We start from the raw sequence: 17,688 nt of genomic DNA on the forward strand, positions 1-17,688 counted from the left end.
CTCTGAGTTAAGTTAACTAAACTAAAAAAATTATAAAAATACCCTCAACTAAGTTATACTAATAATATTTTAGTTATTTTAAAAATAAAATATCTCTACTTAATAGAATATTTTAACGATATTAGTTCAAATCTAATCTAGGATATTTTCTGCATATATTTACCAAATTATAGGGTTCAATTTGTAAAAAGTGAAAATATACCGTATAAACAATAAATACGTGTTATAAAGTAGGGTGTTATATAGGAATTTCCATGTCAATTAAGAAATGAGTTGAAATTACACCTCTTATCAAGTTTAGAAGAAGTAAGGAGGGCTGTAGTTGTTTAAACAAAACACCCTTATCCCTTAATAGATTATTACTTAACAAAACTAAAAGGATATTTCGGTAATTTAAAATATTATGTTAACAGTGTTATTAGTTTCACATTAGTCATAAATAGTGATAAAAATAAAGTTAAGATAATTTTTTATTTAACCCACTCTAACTAAATTTACTAAAACACCCTTGAGAAACAGGTTCGAATTACAAATAACTAGAGATGGGATATTAATGAAAAATCACCAGCGTTGCAGCATCCTTTGTAATTTCTAAGAGAAACTTTGTATGATTATTAAGTTGTATTGCATGCAGGTGAAAATGCAGTTTTTCTATAAAGAAAAAAAGATAAAAGCTAATCCACATTTAAAAGAAAACAAACGAAGCAATTGTGATGCGACAGCTAATGACCATCATAGGTGGAATACACGTCTAAAGCCCATGCCCCATGTGCACGTGCTCAATCACACGGCATTCGCGGTGCACGCAAAAGAATGGGCGGAGAGGCTAAAAGAATTTCTCAAATCCAAAACAAGATCAATTAAATTATATAGATATAATTTAAGAGATATTAAAATAATATAAAAAATAACCTAAATCGATAGTCATTGCTATTGATGTCGGACGGAAGATGAAAGAGATGGTTAAGAACTTCTAACGAATGGGTTTCACACACAATAGAAAATAAGAATTGAATCGATATTTATTAAAATCACCCTTAGGAATCACAACCCAATAAGTTTTATCATCACAAGTCCATTAATTATGACATGGGCATTGACACATTTGGAACCATATCAACTTAAATTTAAATTTATAGATCACTTAAGTGGACTTAACATAAATAGTAGGCACATATACATTTTATTAAACATATGAGCCCACTAATCAAATTATTAACAATCTCCCATTTTGGCTACATGTCATTGGATAATGCATATGGTAAAAATAACAGTATTGAGCTAAAAAATGTCATTCAACTATAGAAATATCCTTTAAACAAATCTGGTCCATTAACTGAGCAAGTATATGACTAAAGTGGTATTTGCTACTATATCTGTAACAAGGCCAAATCAATAATCATAACACTAATGCAATTAATGTGTAGCATGAAAATTACATAAAAAAATGATATGTACATGCCTATTTCTAACTGATCCTCTTTATGACCTAAAGGTCTAATGATCATATTTACAAGCACCATATGCTAAATAACAATAATAAATCATGATTTTCATATTATAGTTGTTAAGACAAACATAAGATTATTCTTGAACCTTAGTACGTACAATAAACAAAAAATACCTTAATATTCGATATGTGTCAAATAACCAAAACATAAAAACAATACAAACTCCCACTAATTTAGAATATCGTCCAAAAAGAGAACTCTCACACGAGCCACGTACTTATGAAACATTTTGGGTAGCAAACCCTTCGTGAGTGGGTCAGCTATTATAAAATTTGTGCTGATATGCTCAATTGACACCTGAAGACTCCGAACCATTTCTTTCACAGCTAAGAACTTGATGTCAATGTGCTTAGACTTTGACGATACGATTGTTATTGGAATATAACTCTACAGCTTTATTATCACAATTAATTCTCAATAGTTTCTCAATACCATCAACAATTTTCAGCTTAGTGATAAAGTTCCACAGTCATATCCAATGGTTGGATGCATCATAGTAAGCTATAAATTCTGCTTTCATAGTAGAAGTAGCTATAAGTGTTTGTTTGACACTTTTTCAAGAAATAGCCCTCCTGCTAGCATAAAAACTAATACGATTCGGACTTCATAGATGTCATCTCGAGCGTGGATATATTTTATGAGTGTCTTTTCTTAATTGTTTTAGTATTTTGATTAAAGAAAAATAAGTTTTCTATACATCGTGTTCGAACGTGGGTAGGTGCGTTCGAACACGCTTACAAACGCCTGTATCAAGTTTGTAAAAATATATAACGCGAAATATGCATTCGAACGCGATTGGGCGCGTTCGAATGCCTGCATCAGGTTCGCATAGGCAAAGAACGCTTTTAAACGCGGTCGGCAAAAATCCACTATTTCTAGGGTTAATAATTATCATTTTTGAATTGTTTAGTTAGCCTCTAAAGGTGTGGATGGCAACCAATGAGGCATTATTGAATAAATTGAGTTTTGCCCTAATCTTCTTCTTCTTCTTCTTCTTCTTCTTCTTCTTCTTCTCTCTCGTTCCCTCATTCCGCGGCTCCGCTACTTCTAGCCTCCCTCAATCGGCCACTTACCCTAGTTCCTTAGGGGCGGCCCACTCTTTCCCCTTTTTCAAATCTATCTACCCTTGCCCCAACCCTTTCATCATCCATATTCCCTCCATCACCACCTTACCCACCGTGTGCCACCTCATTACTATCGGCCTACCACCATCCATCATCACTTAGGATCTCGTGCCTCCATCCACAAATCCATAGTCAGTCTCCCTAATGTTCGTCTACTTATTTGACGATATCTTGAGATCCCGCTATCTAATTTTCTTGAAATTAGATTTTTCGAAAAGGTTTCTCAAGGGTTACAACATATCAGAATTTCACGTTGATCCGACAGCTACAACTTCTAGAATCCTTTTCCAAAGTTCTGTGCCAGATCCTATCCAGATTTGAAAATGGGATAGATTAAACCTTAGCCCAAGGGAAGATCGTATCAAAAGTGGTATCAAAGCCACCGTTTCTCGGACACATGCTTCTCATGACGACAACCAAAGCCATGGCTGCACGACAAAACCAAGAGGATGAGTGATATGATTCAGACTTCACCGATGTTGTTTTGAGCACGGATACACTTTAGGGGTGTCTTTGTTTCTTGTTTTAATGTTTAATTCCTAAGAAATAAGTTTATGTATGTCACATTCGAACGCGGGTGGAGTGCGTTCGAACGCGGTTGTGAACGCCTGCATCACGTTTGCATATCCAAACAGTGTGAATTGTATGTTCGAACGCCGCATTCGAATACGCTGTGAACTCCTGCATCGCGTTTGCAAATCCAGAGAAGTGGGAAACAGGTGTGTTCAGATGCGCGTTCGAATGCCTGCATCGCGTTTGCAAATCCAGAGAAGAGCGAACTAGGTGCGTTCGAACGCGGTCGACGAAAATGTACTGTTTAGGGTTAATTTTGAATTGTTTGGTTAGCCTCTAAAAGATATGAATGGCAACCATAGAGTCATTATTGATGAATTGAGTTTTTGCCTTGCCTCCTTTGTCTTCTCCATTAGGATCTCGTGCCTCCATCCACGGATCCTGATCAGACCCCCTGATGTTTGTCCACTAATCGGACAATATCTCGAGATTTCCACATCCGATTCGCCAGAAACTTAATTTTTTAGAAAGCTCTTTTCTGGGGCTACAACATATCCAAATTTCATGAAGATCCAACGGCGGAATCTTTCGGGATCTATTTACAAAGTTTCATGTCAGATCCTGTCCAGATCTGAGAATTAAAAGAGATCGAACCTTAGCCAAAAGGGGAGATCGTACCAAGTTGGTATCTGAGCCACAATTCCTTGGATTCGCCCTTCCTATGACGACAACCAGAGCCATGGCTGCATGGCGAGATAATGAAGAAGAGATTCTCCCAATAGAGGAGGGGGAAACGGTTGCAGGGACTTCCACCCACGGGACTGCCTGATCTAATCGGAATACGGAAGAACCCAGTGTTCAAGCCGTGTTAGGATCTCTTTCCGAACAAATGGCCATCAACAACTAGATGATGATGGAGATGATGCAGAAATTACGGGCGACAAGGGAAGCCATGGCGAACGGGAACGCACCATTGACCCCACGACGCGAGTCCACTCCCATGAACCCACCGCCACCGGTTCAGCATTTGCAACCACAAGAGCCACTGCTGCCACCACCCTATGGGTAGAAGCAAGCAAGGATGGTTCCACCAGTCCAGTTGTAGGTGAACCCATCCGACGAGTGAACCACTATGGAGATCACCTTGGAGATCAAGATCCGTGGGCGGGGCAATACGACTAGGAACCACGACGAGTTATTCAAAACCAAAGGAGGGATCATCAACCATTCATGATGGATCCTCCTTCGGTTAGACAAGGACTTGGACATGATCCAAAATGAGACAATAGCATTTGTGGACAAATCGTGCGTCTCGAATTTCCCAAGTTCAAAGGTGGCGATCCAATCGATTGGTTATATAGGGCAGAGCAATTCTTCGCATACCAAGGTACGACAGAAGAATACAAGGTGACACTTGAGAGCTTCCACCTTGAGGATGCGGTGCTTCATTGGTTTCGAGCAGCCAATGCTAATGAGGTTATTGAAACTTTGGCTGAATTTTGTGCTGATATTATGGGACGATTTGGAGCATTGGGGTATGAAGACTTCGATGCTCTCCTCTTAAAGATGGTGCAAAAGACCACGGTTGGGGCATACCAAGAAGAATTTGAGAGGATGAGTAGCAGATGTCACTCCTTATGGACGGATCAGCAACTTCGCAGCACCTTCATCTCCGGGCTTCGGGGAGACATACAAGCCGATGTGAGGGCTTTAAGGCCTAAAACCTTAAAAGAGGCATTCGAAGATGCGGTGCTTATGGAAGACAAACATAGGGCCATAAAGTTATTCCTGAAACTGATACGATCTCCTCTTTTGGCTAAGGTTCGATCTCTTTCAATTCTCAGATTTGGACAGATTCTAGCACGGAAATTTGTAAATAGATCTTGAAAGATGCTGCTGTCGAATAGTCATGAAATTTGGATATGTTGTAGCTCCAAAAAAGAGCTTTCTAACAAATCTAGTTTCAAGTGAATCGGATGTAGGAATCTCGAGATATCATTTGATTAATGGACGAACGTCAGGGGGTCTAATCAGGATCCGTGGATGGAGGCACGAGATCCTAGGATGATGGTGGTTGGAGGTGGATTGGCGTTAATGGGATGGCACCGGTGAAAAGTGGTGGTGGAAGGGTTATGGTTGATTGAAAGGTTAGGACAAGTGTTGTATAGATTGGAAGAAGGGGGAGAAGAGGGCCACCCCCAAGGGACTAGGGTGATTGGCCAGTCGAGGGAGGTTTTAAGTGGCGTCGCCAGGGATCGAGAGAACGAGAGTGAACAAGATGAAGGAGGCAAGGCAAAAACTCAATTCATCAATAATTACTCTATGGTTTCCATCCACATCTTTTAGAGGCTAACCAAACAATTCAAAATTAACTCTAAACAGTACATTTTCACCGACCGCGTCCGAACGCACCTATTTCCCACTTCTTTGGATTTGCAAACGTGATGCAGCCATTCACAGCGTATTCGAATGCGGCGTTTAAATGCACAATTCACACTCTCTGGATGTGCGAACGTGATGCAGGAGTTCACAACCACGTTCGAACGCACTCCACCCGCATTCGAACGCGACATACTAAAAACTTATTTTCTTAGGAATTAAACATTAAAACAAGAAACAAAGACACTCGTAAAGTGTATCCGTGTTCGAGACGACGTTGCTGAAGTCTGAATCGTATCAATCCACCATGCTTCCGCAACCTTGTCCTCAAGGTTTAAAATTTGGGAAGCGATCGCTGATATCTGACTCTAGCTCCCATGTAGACTCGTCAGTTGGTTTGCCCAGCCACTCGATCAACACTTCAGTCTCCAATTTGGATCCATGGCATCTTCTCCTACGGCCTAAGACTCGGATCGGTTTAGTTGGGCCGTCTTCTTCCATTGGTTCGGGCAAGGCCGAACCCACCGCATTGTTAGGCCCGATCTAGGCCTTCAATGCTGATACATGGAAGATCGGATGTATCCTGGTTCCCTCAGGTAGGTCCAATAGGTAAGTGATACGATCTCCCCTTAGGCTAAGGTTCGATCTCTTCCAATTCTCTGATCTGGACTAGATTTGGCACGGAACTTTGAAATAAGATCTCGAAAGTGAAGGGGCGCAGAAAAAAGCTCATTTCCAAACAAGCCGTCAGATCGATGTGAAATTTTGATATGTTGTAGCCCTAGAAAAGATATTTCCAAAAAATCTAGTTTTAGATGAATCGGATGTAGGGTTCTCGATATATCATCCGATTAGTGGATGAAGGTCAGGGTGGTTTGTTTAGGATCCGTGGATGGAGGCACGTGATTCTAGGTGATGGTGGTTGGTGGAGGACCGGCGTTAATGGGGTGGCACTAGTGAAAAGTTGTGGAGGAAGGGTTATGGTCAATGGAAGGGTTAGGGCAAGTGTCGGATAGATTGGAAGAAGGGGGGCAATTAGTGGATGAAGGTCAGGGTGGTTTGTTTAGGATCCGTGGATGGAGGCACGTGATTCTAGGTGATGGTGGTTGGTGGAGGACCGGCGTTAATGGGGTGACACCAGTGAAAAGTGGTGGAGGAAGGGTTATGGTCGATGGAAGGGTTAGGGCAAGTGTCGGATAGATTGGAAGAAGGGGGGCAATTAGTGGATGAAGGTCAGGGTGGTTTGTTTAGGATCCGTGGATGGAGGCACGTGATTCTAGGTGATGGTGGTTGGTGGAGGACTGGCGTTAATGGGGTGGCACCAGTGAAAAGTGGTGGAGGAAGGGTTATGGTCGATGAAAGGGTTAGGGCAAGTGTCGGATAGATTGGAAGAAGAGGGCCGCCCCTAAGGGTCAGGGTGATTGGCCAGTTGAGGGGGTTAAAAGCGGCGTCGTTGGGGATTGAGGGAACGAGAGCGAAGAAGACAAAGGAGGCAAGGCAAAACTCAATTCTTCAATAATCAATAATGACCTCTGGTTGCCATCCACATCCTTTTAGAGGCTAACCAACAACTCAAAATTAACCCTAAACAATACAATTTCGCCGACCGCGTTCGAACGCGCCCGACAGCGTTCGAATGCACCGAGTTCTCTCTTATCTGGAATTGCAAATGCGATGCAGGCATTCGAACGCGCGATCGAACGCGCCTGTTTTCCACTTCTCTGGATTTGCGAATGTGATGCAGGCGTTCACAAAGCGTTCGAACGAGGCATTCGAACGCACAATTCACACTCTCTGGACATGATGCAGACATTCACAACCACGTTCACAATCGCGTTCGAACGCACTCCACCGCGTTCGAATGCGACTTATAGAAAACTTATTTTCTTAGAAATTAAATATTAAAACAAGAAACAAAGACAACCCTAAGGTATACCCATGCTCGAGACGACGTCGGTGAAGTCCGAATCGTATCAGTAAGCTACTGGACTGATTTGTTGTAGCATTCGGTATGGACCATAGTACTTGTAACCCAACTTCTGGTTCAAAATTGGCCTCAATGTGGATTACCGATATGGTTGAGCTCGAACGAACACCCATTGATCCACCTGAAACTCTTGCTCACGCCAGCATTTGTCATGAGTCTGCTTCATGCGGTTTTGGGCTGTTGCTAGGTGAATCTTGAGCCGTCTCAAGGTTTCATCTAGATCTGTAAGTTCCAAGTCGAGCTCAGTTCTATCTCCCGTCGCGAGTCTATCGTAAGTACGCAAGATTGGGGGAGTGCGCCCATAAACCGCCTCAAAGGGGGTCATGCCGATGCTAGAGTGATGAGCGGTATTGTATGACCACTTGGCCCATGGAAGGAATTTGACCCAATTTTTTGGTCAGTCCGCCACAAAGCATCGCAAGTATTGCTCCAGTCCGAGATTCACCACGTCAGTTTGGCCATCCGTCTCGGGGTGATAAGCTGAACTAAGGTTGATTTAAGTCCCTTGCAATCTGAAGAACTCAGACCAAAACTCGCTAATGAAGATGCGATCCCGATCTGACACGATCGTCCTAGGCATCCATGCAAGCGCGCCACTTCCCGAACGAAAATTTTAGCAAGCTTTTTCGCTAAAAACGAGTGAGACAATGCTATGAAATGAGCATATTTGCTCAGCCTATCCACCACAACAAACACCACCGATTGTCCTCAGACCTCCAGCCCTTCGATGAAGACCATGGAGATGTCCTCCCAAATATGCTCCGGTATAAGCAGTGGTTGTCCTCCCAACAGCCCGCTGGGTTTGAGCGTCTCTGATTTGATTCGTTGGCAGATTTGGCATTCACGCACGTATTTCTTCACATCCGACTTCATTGTTGTCCATGTACAGTTTTGGGCCAGCCGCTTGTAGGTACGTAAGACCCCTTCATGGCCTGCTATAGGAGTATCATGGAAGTATGCCATCAATAGTCTCCACAGCTCTTCGTCCATGGGTATCTTGATCTGCCTGCGCTCGAGTACCAACCCATCGCGCTCCTTGTGCTTGGGGTCGCTTGATGGGTTCTCTCTCAACTCCTCCATGAATCGGACATAGCCAAAAGGGAGGTTCGTAACAGTATGCCATCAATAGTCTCCACAGCTCTTCGTCCATGGGTATCTTGATCTGCCTGCGCTCGAGTACCAACCCATCGCGCTCCTTGTGCTTGGGGTCGCTTGATGGGTTCTCTCTCAACTCCTCCATGAATCGGACCAGATCACTATCCCCTGCGCTGGCTCTCCGCAGATTTAAGAAAAAACAAAAAGTGGGTGCTGAGAAAGAGACGAGCTCATTCGCGTCCCCTATGCTTGGAAGTTCAATCAGTTGTTGATTTCCCTCCAACAACACTCTCCGACCATTCCTCTGAAATGTCAGTGTGAGGTTTGAGAAATCAAATGTTACAGGTCCCAAGCCTTGCCTCCTTCGTCTTCTTCGCTCTCATTCTCTCGATCCCCAGCGACGCCGCTTCTAACCTCCCTCGACTGGCCAATCACCCTAGTCCTTTAGGGGCGGCCCTCTCCTCCCCCTTTTTCTAATCTATCTAACACTTGCCCTAACCCTTCCATCAACCATAACTCTTCCACCATCACCTTTCATCGGTGCCACCCCATTAACGCTAGTCCACCACCAACTACCATCATCTAGGATCTTGTGCCTCCATCCATAGATCCTGATCAGACCCCCTGACATTCATCCACTAATCGGATGATATCTCGAGATCCCCATAAGACTTGATCCACTAATCGGATGATATCTCGAGATCCCCCTGACATTCGCCTAAAACTTGATTTGTTGGAAAGCTCTTTTCTGGGGCTACAACATATCCAAATTTCACGATGATCCGATGGCGGCATCTTTCAGGATCTATTTACAAAGTTCTATGCCAAATCTTGTCTAGATCTGAGAATTGGAAAAGATCAAACCTTAGTCAAAATGGGAGATCGTACTAATGAGATTTCCCCAATAGAAGAGAGGGAGACGGCTACGGGAACTTCCACCCGCGGAACCGCCCGACCAAACCTAAATACGGAAGAGCCTAGCATTCAAGCCATGATTGGGTCTCTTTCCGAACAAATGGCCATCAATAATCAGATGATGATAGAGATGATGCGAGAAATACGGGCGACAAGAGAAGCTATGGCGGTCAAAAATGCACCAACAACCCCCCGATGCGAGTCCACCACCATGAACCCGCCACCACCGGTTCAGAATCTTCACCAGCAACAACCTCTACTGCCACAACCCTATGTGTAGAGACAAGGATGGTTCTACCAGGCCAAGTTGTGGGTGAGCCTGTCTAACGAGCAGACCTAAATGGAGATCACCTTGGAGATCCAGACCCTTGGGGGGGCAATACGATCTAGAACCGCGTCGAGTTAACATAAACTGAATGAGGGATCAACAACCATTTATGGTGCATCCTCCTCAGGTTAGGCAAGGGATTGGATATGATCGAGAGTGTGAGACAACGGTATTAGTGGGCGAACCCTGCATCTCAAATTTCTCAAGTTCAAAGATGGTGACCTGATCAATTAGTTGTATAGGATAGAGCAATTCTTCACGTACCAAGGTACAGCGGAAGATTATAAGGTGACGCTTGCGAGCTTTCACCTTGAAGATGCAGCATTTCATTGGTTTCGGGCAGCCAATGCCCATGATACGATTGAAAGTTGGGCTAATTTCTGCACCGATATCACGTAATGATTTGGAGAGTCGAGGTATGAAGACTTCGATGCTCTCATCTCAAAGACTATGCAAAGGACCACGGTGGGAGCATACTAAGAAGAATTTGAGAGGATAAGCAGCTATTACCAACCTCCTTAGACTGATCAACAACTTCGCAGCACTTTTATCTCCGAACTGCGGGGAGACATACAAGCCGACGTGAGGGATTTAAGGCCTAGGATGTTATAGATCCAACTCAAATTGTTTCGTAATATTCTGACTACTGGAGAATATCTAACGAATACTTTTTCACGGTTGCGTGGACTACTTCCTACAATAAATTCAGATCTTAAGGAATTGTTCCTTAGCCGATCTTTTGGTTCCAGATCCCATCAAATTGGTATCAGAGCCTATCAATTGGTATCAGAGCCTATAATTTGGTATTAGAGCATATCAATTTGGTATCAGAGCAGGCGAACCTCAGACCCCCATTAATGGTTGAAACAAGGAAGATGACATCAACAAGGAGACCTATGGAGAGCACACCGACAAGGAAGGACTCAATGCACGATGATCCTAACCGTGAGGCCGATTCCTTTGGAGCGACTATGGTAGGACCAAGTCAACCAACGTCCATGGGTTCGAATATGGATGAACTAAGGGACATGTTCCAAATATTGTTGCATAGAGTTGACAACATATAAAAGGATCACAATGAATTTAAGGAATATGTCGTGAATCGATTGGGTTCGTCATCTCCTCGACGACAAACGAAGTTTCAAGAAAGACCAACGATGGGACCCCATAGAACCGATACCCCACAAGTCTAGGTGCGTCATATGAGTGTCAAAGATCCCCTCCTACTTATGCCTTCACATCATCCCCCATCTCTGTTACAAAACTCAAGACCGACGGTGGTGGAACCTAAGAGGCGTGCGGCACCGGTGCGCTTCGTCGATGAGGAGGATTGGCACTATGAGAATGAGGTTGATCCCTATGGAGTTGGTGATAGACATGCTCGAGGATTTAGAGAAGGTGATCGACATGCACAAAGGTTTAGACCTAAACCAAGGATCTTTTGCGAACCCGATAATGCTATTCGGGGGAGAACTACACGCTTGGTTTTTCTAAAATTCCAAGACGGTGATCCAACAGATTGGGTGTTTAAAGTTGAAATATATTTTGATTGTCAAGGTACAACGAAAGATGCAAAAGTCCAGATGGCAAGCTTCCACCTCCAAGGAATAGCATTGCATTGGCATAGATCAGTTATTTATGGTGGTGGATTTACCGGATAGGCTGATTTTTGTAGGAGGATTACACGCAGATTTGGGACAGCAGCATATGAAGATTTTGCTGCCACATTAAGCAAGATGATTCCAAGGACTATCGTATTGGAGTATCAAGCTGAGTTTGAAAGAGTTAGTAGTTGTTGTGAGCCACCGTGCGCCGAACGTACATTGATAAGTACATTTATTTCAGGGCTGTGAGTGGAGATACAAGCGGATGTTCATGCTCTATGTCCTACTACACTTAAGGAGGGCTTTGAGAAGGCCGTGAGGATGGAACAAAAGCATAGGGCTCTAAAGATGGTAGAGAAAAGCAATTGGGGCAACCGAGATGGACGGTTTGCACCTAGAACGTTGGCTGAAACTTCTACAGTTTCAAACGTTAGCGGAGGCACTAGATCCCCAGTTCGAACTCTCACACCTGCATAGGTGGAGCAAAGAGCGAAGGGCCTTTGCTTTCGATGTGATGAGCGTTTCACCCCTAGTCATTGGTGTTCTAAACCGATTAGGAGTGTGATGCTTATCAATGGTCCTGAGGAGGATGATGACGTAGTTGATGATGGAGAGTGTCCAGAGGAGACTGTTGAGCAGGGCGTGGAGGAAGATATCCAATCTGAAATATCGATACATGCATATTCGGGAACTTCCGCATCGAGGACATTACGGGTAGACAGACTCATTAGAAAGCATTGTGTGCACATCCTCATCGATTCAGGGAGTACACACAACTTTCTAGACGAGAGGCTAGTGAGGAGATTGGGTTTGGATGCCGAACCGACTACGGGGTTTGATGTTGCTATTGGAGACGGCACGAAACTTAGGGCAGAGAGCTTGTGTTGTCAAGTTGGTATACGGGTGCAAGGACATGACATCATTGTGGACTTGTAATCCATTGGCATTGCGAGGAGCAGGCAATGTCCTCGGTGCTTAGTGGTTACAAAGTTTGGGACCCGTCACATTTGATTTTCGAAGCATGTGGATGAAATATAAACAAGGAAACAAAGATGTGCAGCTTGATGGTGTTCAGTCTTCGCCAATTCCTGTGATACAACCTATTGTGGGGCTGCTTGCTGCGTATCATTTCGCCTATCTTCTTCAGTTAGGATCGGTAGGAGATGAGTCTCAAACGAGTTCAGGTAGTACAATTGAATTGCCTAATTTATTAGATAACTTTTTCGGACTGTTTGAGGAGAGCGGCGGACTATCATATAGAGATTGTACCCGGGGCTGCATTGGCGAACGTGAGGTCATATCGGTATCTACATGTGCAAAAAGAAGTTATCTCAAAAAATGGTAGCCGAGATGTTGGAGCAAGGCCTCATACAACCAAGTCATAGTTCACACTCGTCTCCAGTGCTATTGGTGTGAAAAAAGGATGGAACATGGTATTTTTGTGTCGACTATCGAGCATTAAACGCTATTATCATCAAGGACTGGTATCCTATTCCGGTTATCGAGTAGTTGCTGGACGAGCTTGCAGGGGTGACTATATTTAGTAAGCTTGACTTGAGGGCCGGGTATCATCAAATTAGAGTTCACTTGACAAATATGCACAAAACTATATTTCAGACTCCGGATAGGCATTACGAGTTCCGAGTGATGCCTTTTGGACTCACCAATGCTCCAGCTACCTTTCAAGGCATCATGAATGATATATTTCGGCCTATCTTGCGAAGGTATGTTTTGACGATATTTTGGTGTATAATAGGATTGAATTGGAGCATTGGCGGCATTTGGAGGACGTGCTGAATTTATTGGAGCAAAACCAATTGAAGATCAAGAAGTCCAAGTATCTATGGGGAGTACCAAAAGTGGAGTATTTAGGCCACATCATTTCAGCAGATGGTGTAGCGGCGGATCCTCAAAATGTTGCATGTATGACCGCTTGGCCTATTCCTACTAGTACCACTGGATTGAGAGGATTTTTGGGGCTGACTGGTTATTATCGTCGATTTATCGTCGGATATGGCAAGATCGCTGCTCCTCTCACTTCTTTATTGAAGAAGGATTCTTTTAGATGGACGAATAAAGCCACTGTAGCCTTTGAAAAATTAAAAACAGCAATGACGACGACACCCGTTTTAGCCCTACCGGACTTCACCAAAGAATTCATTGTTGAAGGTGATGCGTCAGGTGTTGGCATGGGAGCTGTACTAATACAAAAATGATGTCCCATTGCCTATCTTAGTAAGGCTTTATCGCAAAAATCTCAGTAATTATTGACTTATGAGAGAGAGATGTTTATAATTCTGCATGCGATGACAAAGTGGATGCCTTATTTGATCAGTAGACGATTCATTATCCGAACCAATCAAAGGAGCCTTCCATACTTTATGGGGCAGCGCATACACACTCCGGCACAGCAGCGATGGGTCACAAAATTGCTGGGGTATGATTATGAAATTCAATATAAGAAGGGAACAGAAAATAGAGCGGCGGATGCACTATCGCGCCAACCCGATACCACCGAGCTTGCAGCCTATTCATCTCCTACCTTTCCTTTCCTTGACGAGCTGAGGTATGCATGTACATCTGACCCCGATATTTTGAAATTGTTGCAGGAGGTTATGGATGATCCGTAGCGCCATCTAGAGTTGGAGAATCGAGACGGTTTACTGCTGAACCGCGGATGCATTCGGGTGTTGGAACATATTGGTTCGGTTGCATATCGTTTGGAGCTACCGGAGAGGTCAAGAGTGCATCCTGCCTTTCATGTTTTATTGTTGAGAGAGCGCATTGGAAATCATGAGATCGTTGGATCAGTTCTACCGGAGCCATTGGAGGAGATAGAGATCGTAAAGCCAGTTCGAGTACTTGCTAGACGTCGACGATGACATGGTACCAGATTGGAGATGGAGATTCTAGTTGAGTGGCTTGGCAAGCAATTTGATAAGGCGACATGAGAATTAGAGACTGATATCTTGGAGCGTTTCCCTAACTTTTCACCTTGAGGGCAAGGTGGGGGAAGCGTGGTGGGCTGATATACTTAGTTAGGATCTTTTCTTGTTGCATTAGATGTTTATTTTCATTAAAATAAAATTCCTGTAGGTCGCGTTCGAATGCAGATGGAGTCACGTTCGAACGCCCTTGTGAACGCCTTGTGAATGCCTGTGTCACGTTCGCAATTCCAGAGAATGGGCTTTTTGAGTGCGTTCAAATGCGATCGGACGCTTTCGAATGCGATCGGGTTTCATATTGTTTTAGGACTTGTTGGCTAGCCTCTATAAATATGTGGATGGCAACCAACTTTATTATGCTATTGGATTATTGATTTCTTGCCTCCTATCAAAGATAACACCATATTGCGGGCTAATTTTATTTGCGAAGGTGTGGAGTTGAAAGTGCAAGGCCAAACTTTCACATTAGATCTATATCTATTGGCCTTGCGGGGTGCCGACATCGTCTTGGGGACTTAATGGCTTCAAAGCTTGAGGCCTATAACATTTTATTTTACAAATCGCACACTTACATTTCAGAGGAATGGTCGGAGAGTGCTGCTGGATGGAAATCAACCGCAGTAAGAGCAAGTGTTGCAACCGCTATTGGGACTTCCATGTGTAGGAGACCAAGCTCTACTCTTGCAAATGGCTATTGCTGAACCAGAACATCCACCACCAAATGGAATACCCATTGACATGAAGGAGATACTGCAAGAATTTAGCGACCTCTTTGAGGAGCCCCAAGGACTGCCGTTGACCCGTCGGCATGACCATCGAATTCAAATCATTCTAGGGGATGAACCAGTAAATGTTTGACCATATCGGTACCCATATGTCCAGAAGGAAGAGATCAGCAAATTGGTGGTCAAGATGCTAGAGCAAGGGATCATCCAGCCAAGTAGGAGTGCCTACTCATCGCCGGCGCTACTGGTTCGAAAGAAAGATGGGAGTTGGCGGTTTTGTGTTGACTACTAAGCCTTGAACGTGATCACCGTCAAAGACCAGTACCCAATACCGGTGATCGAGGAGCTGCTGGACGAACTTACAGGGTCAGTTTACTTTAGCAAACTTGACTTAAGAGCAGGGTACCATCAAATCCGCATCGATCTGGAAGATATACACAAAACGGTGTTTCGAACTCACGATGGCCACTACGAGTTCTGAGTCATGCCGTTTGGGCTCACCAACGCACCGGCAACCTTCCAAGGGCTAATGAATGACCTTTTTCCCTCGCTCTTGCGTCAGTATCTGCTCGTCTTCTTTGACGATATTCTAGTGTATAGTAGGAATTGGAGCGAACACTTACAGCATGTGCATGAGGTGTTGAATATCTTGCAAATAAATCAGTTGAAAGTCAAGATGAGCAAATGCCTTTGAGGTGAACCACGAGTGGAGTACTTGGGTCACATAATCTCAGTAAGAGGACCTGAAGCCAATCCAAGAAAGATCAAAACATAGTGGACTGGTCGAGTCCTACTAATCAGCAGGAATTAAGGGGATTCCTTGGGTTGACGGGGTACTATCGGTGATTCGTTGCCAACTATGGCAACATCGCTGCCCCGCTGCCCTCCTTACTCAGAAAAGGAGGGTTCCAATGGATGAGCAAGGCGACGGAGGCTTTTGAAGCATTGAAGATAGCCATGTCTACCGCATCAGTTTTGGCTTTATCGAATTTCAGCAAGCCCTTTATGGTGGAATGCGATGCCTCGGGTGAGGGCATTGGAGCTATTTTGATGTAGGAGGGCAGGCTCGTGACAAATATGAGCAAGGCATTGTCGAACCAGTCACGATAGTTATCCATCTACGAGTGCGAAATGCTAGCAATTCTACACGCCGTCATCAAATGACGACCTTACTTGATTGGCCGACGATTTACTATCTGCACAGACCAACGTAGCTTACCCTACTTCATGGAGCAACGTGTGCACACCCTGGTACAACAACATTGGGTCACAAAACTCCTTAGGTATGCCTACGAGGTAGTCTACAAAAAGGAGATCGAGAACCGAGCTACCGATGCCCTTTCGTGCGAACCGGACGCAAGTGAGCTCACTTCCTTTTCAGTGCCAACCTTTCCTCTATTTTCAGATCTGTGGGGAACCAGTGTAGAGGATGGAGTCATGAAGGAGCTCGAGTTAGAGTTCAATGATCACTTCCCTAATTTCACACCTTGAGGACATGGTTACGGAAGCATGGTGGATTGATACGATTTGAACTTCATCGATGTCGTCTTGAGTGTGGATACATTTTATGAGTGTCTTTTCTTAATTATTTTAGTGTTTTGATCAGAGAAAAATAAGTTTTTTGTAGGTCACGTTCGAACGCGGGTGGGTGCGTTCGAACGCGCTTACGAATGCCTACATCAGGTTCGCAAAAATAGAGAATGTAAAATGTGCGTTTGAATGCGACCGGGCGTGTTTGAACGCCTACATCAGGCTCACATCGGCAAAGAACACTTTTTGTGCATTCGAACGCGTTCGACCCCGTTCGAATGCGATCGGCGAAAATCCATTATTTCTAGGGTTAATAATTATTATTTTTGAATTGTTTGGTTAGCCTCTAAAAGTATGGATGGCAATCAAGGAGGCTTTATTGAATGAATTGAGTTTTGCCCTAATTCTTCTTCTTCTCTCTCGTTTCATCATTCCACGGCTCCACCGCTTCTAGCCTCCCTCGACCGGCCACTCACCCTTGTCCTTTAGGAGCGCCCCCCCCCCCATTTCTTCAAATCTATCTACCATTGCCCTAACTCTTTCATCATCCATATTCTCTCCATCACCACCTTACCCACCAGTGCCACCCCATTACTACCGGCCTACCACCATCCATCTTTACCTAGGATCTCGTGCCTCCATCCATGGATCCATAGTCAGTCTCCCTAACGCTTGTCTATTTATTTGATGGTATCCATAGTCAGTCTCACTGTCCAATTTCCTTGAAGTTAGATTCATTGGAAAGCTTTTCTCCAGGCCTTCAATATATTAGAATTTCACATTGATCCGACAACTACAACTTCCAAAATCCTTTTCCAAAGTTCCATGCTGGATCTTGTCTAGATCTAAAAACGGGATAGATCAAACCTTAGCCCAAGAGGAGATCGTATCAAAAACATAGCCTAAAATGGATCTTCTGCTGTCCAAGCAGCCAACGAAATCAGAGTCCGAATAACGAATAACTCCAAATGATCAGATCTCCTATATATGAGCATAAAATCTTTCATTCTTTGCAAATACCGCATAACCTAT

This window comes from Typha angustifolia, chromosome 5 (assembly GCF_048772165.1).
Source record: "Typha angustifolia cultivar Huaian chromosome 5, ASM4877216v1, whole genome shotgun sequence".
NCBI classification, from domain to species: domain Eukaryota; kingdom Viridiplantae; phylum Streptophyta; class Magnoliopsida; order Poales; family Typhaceae; genus Typha; species Typha angustifolia.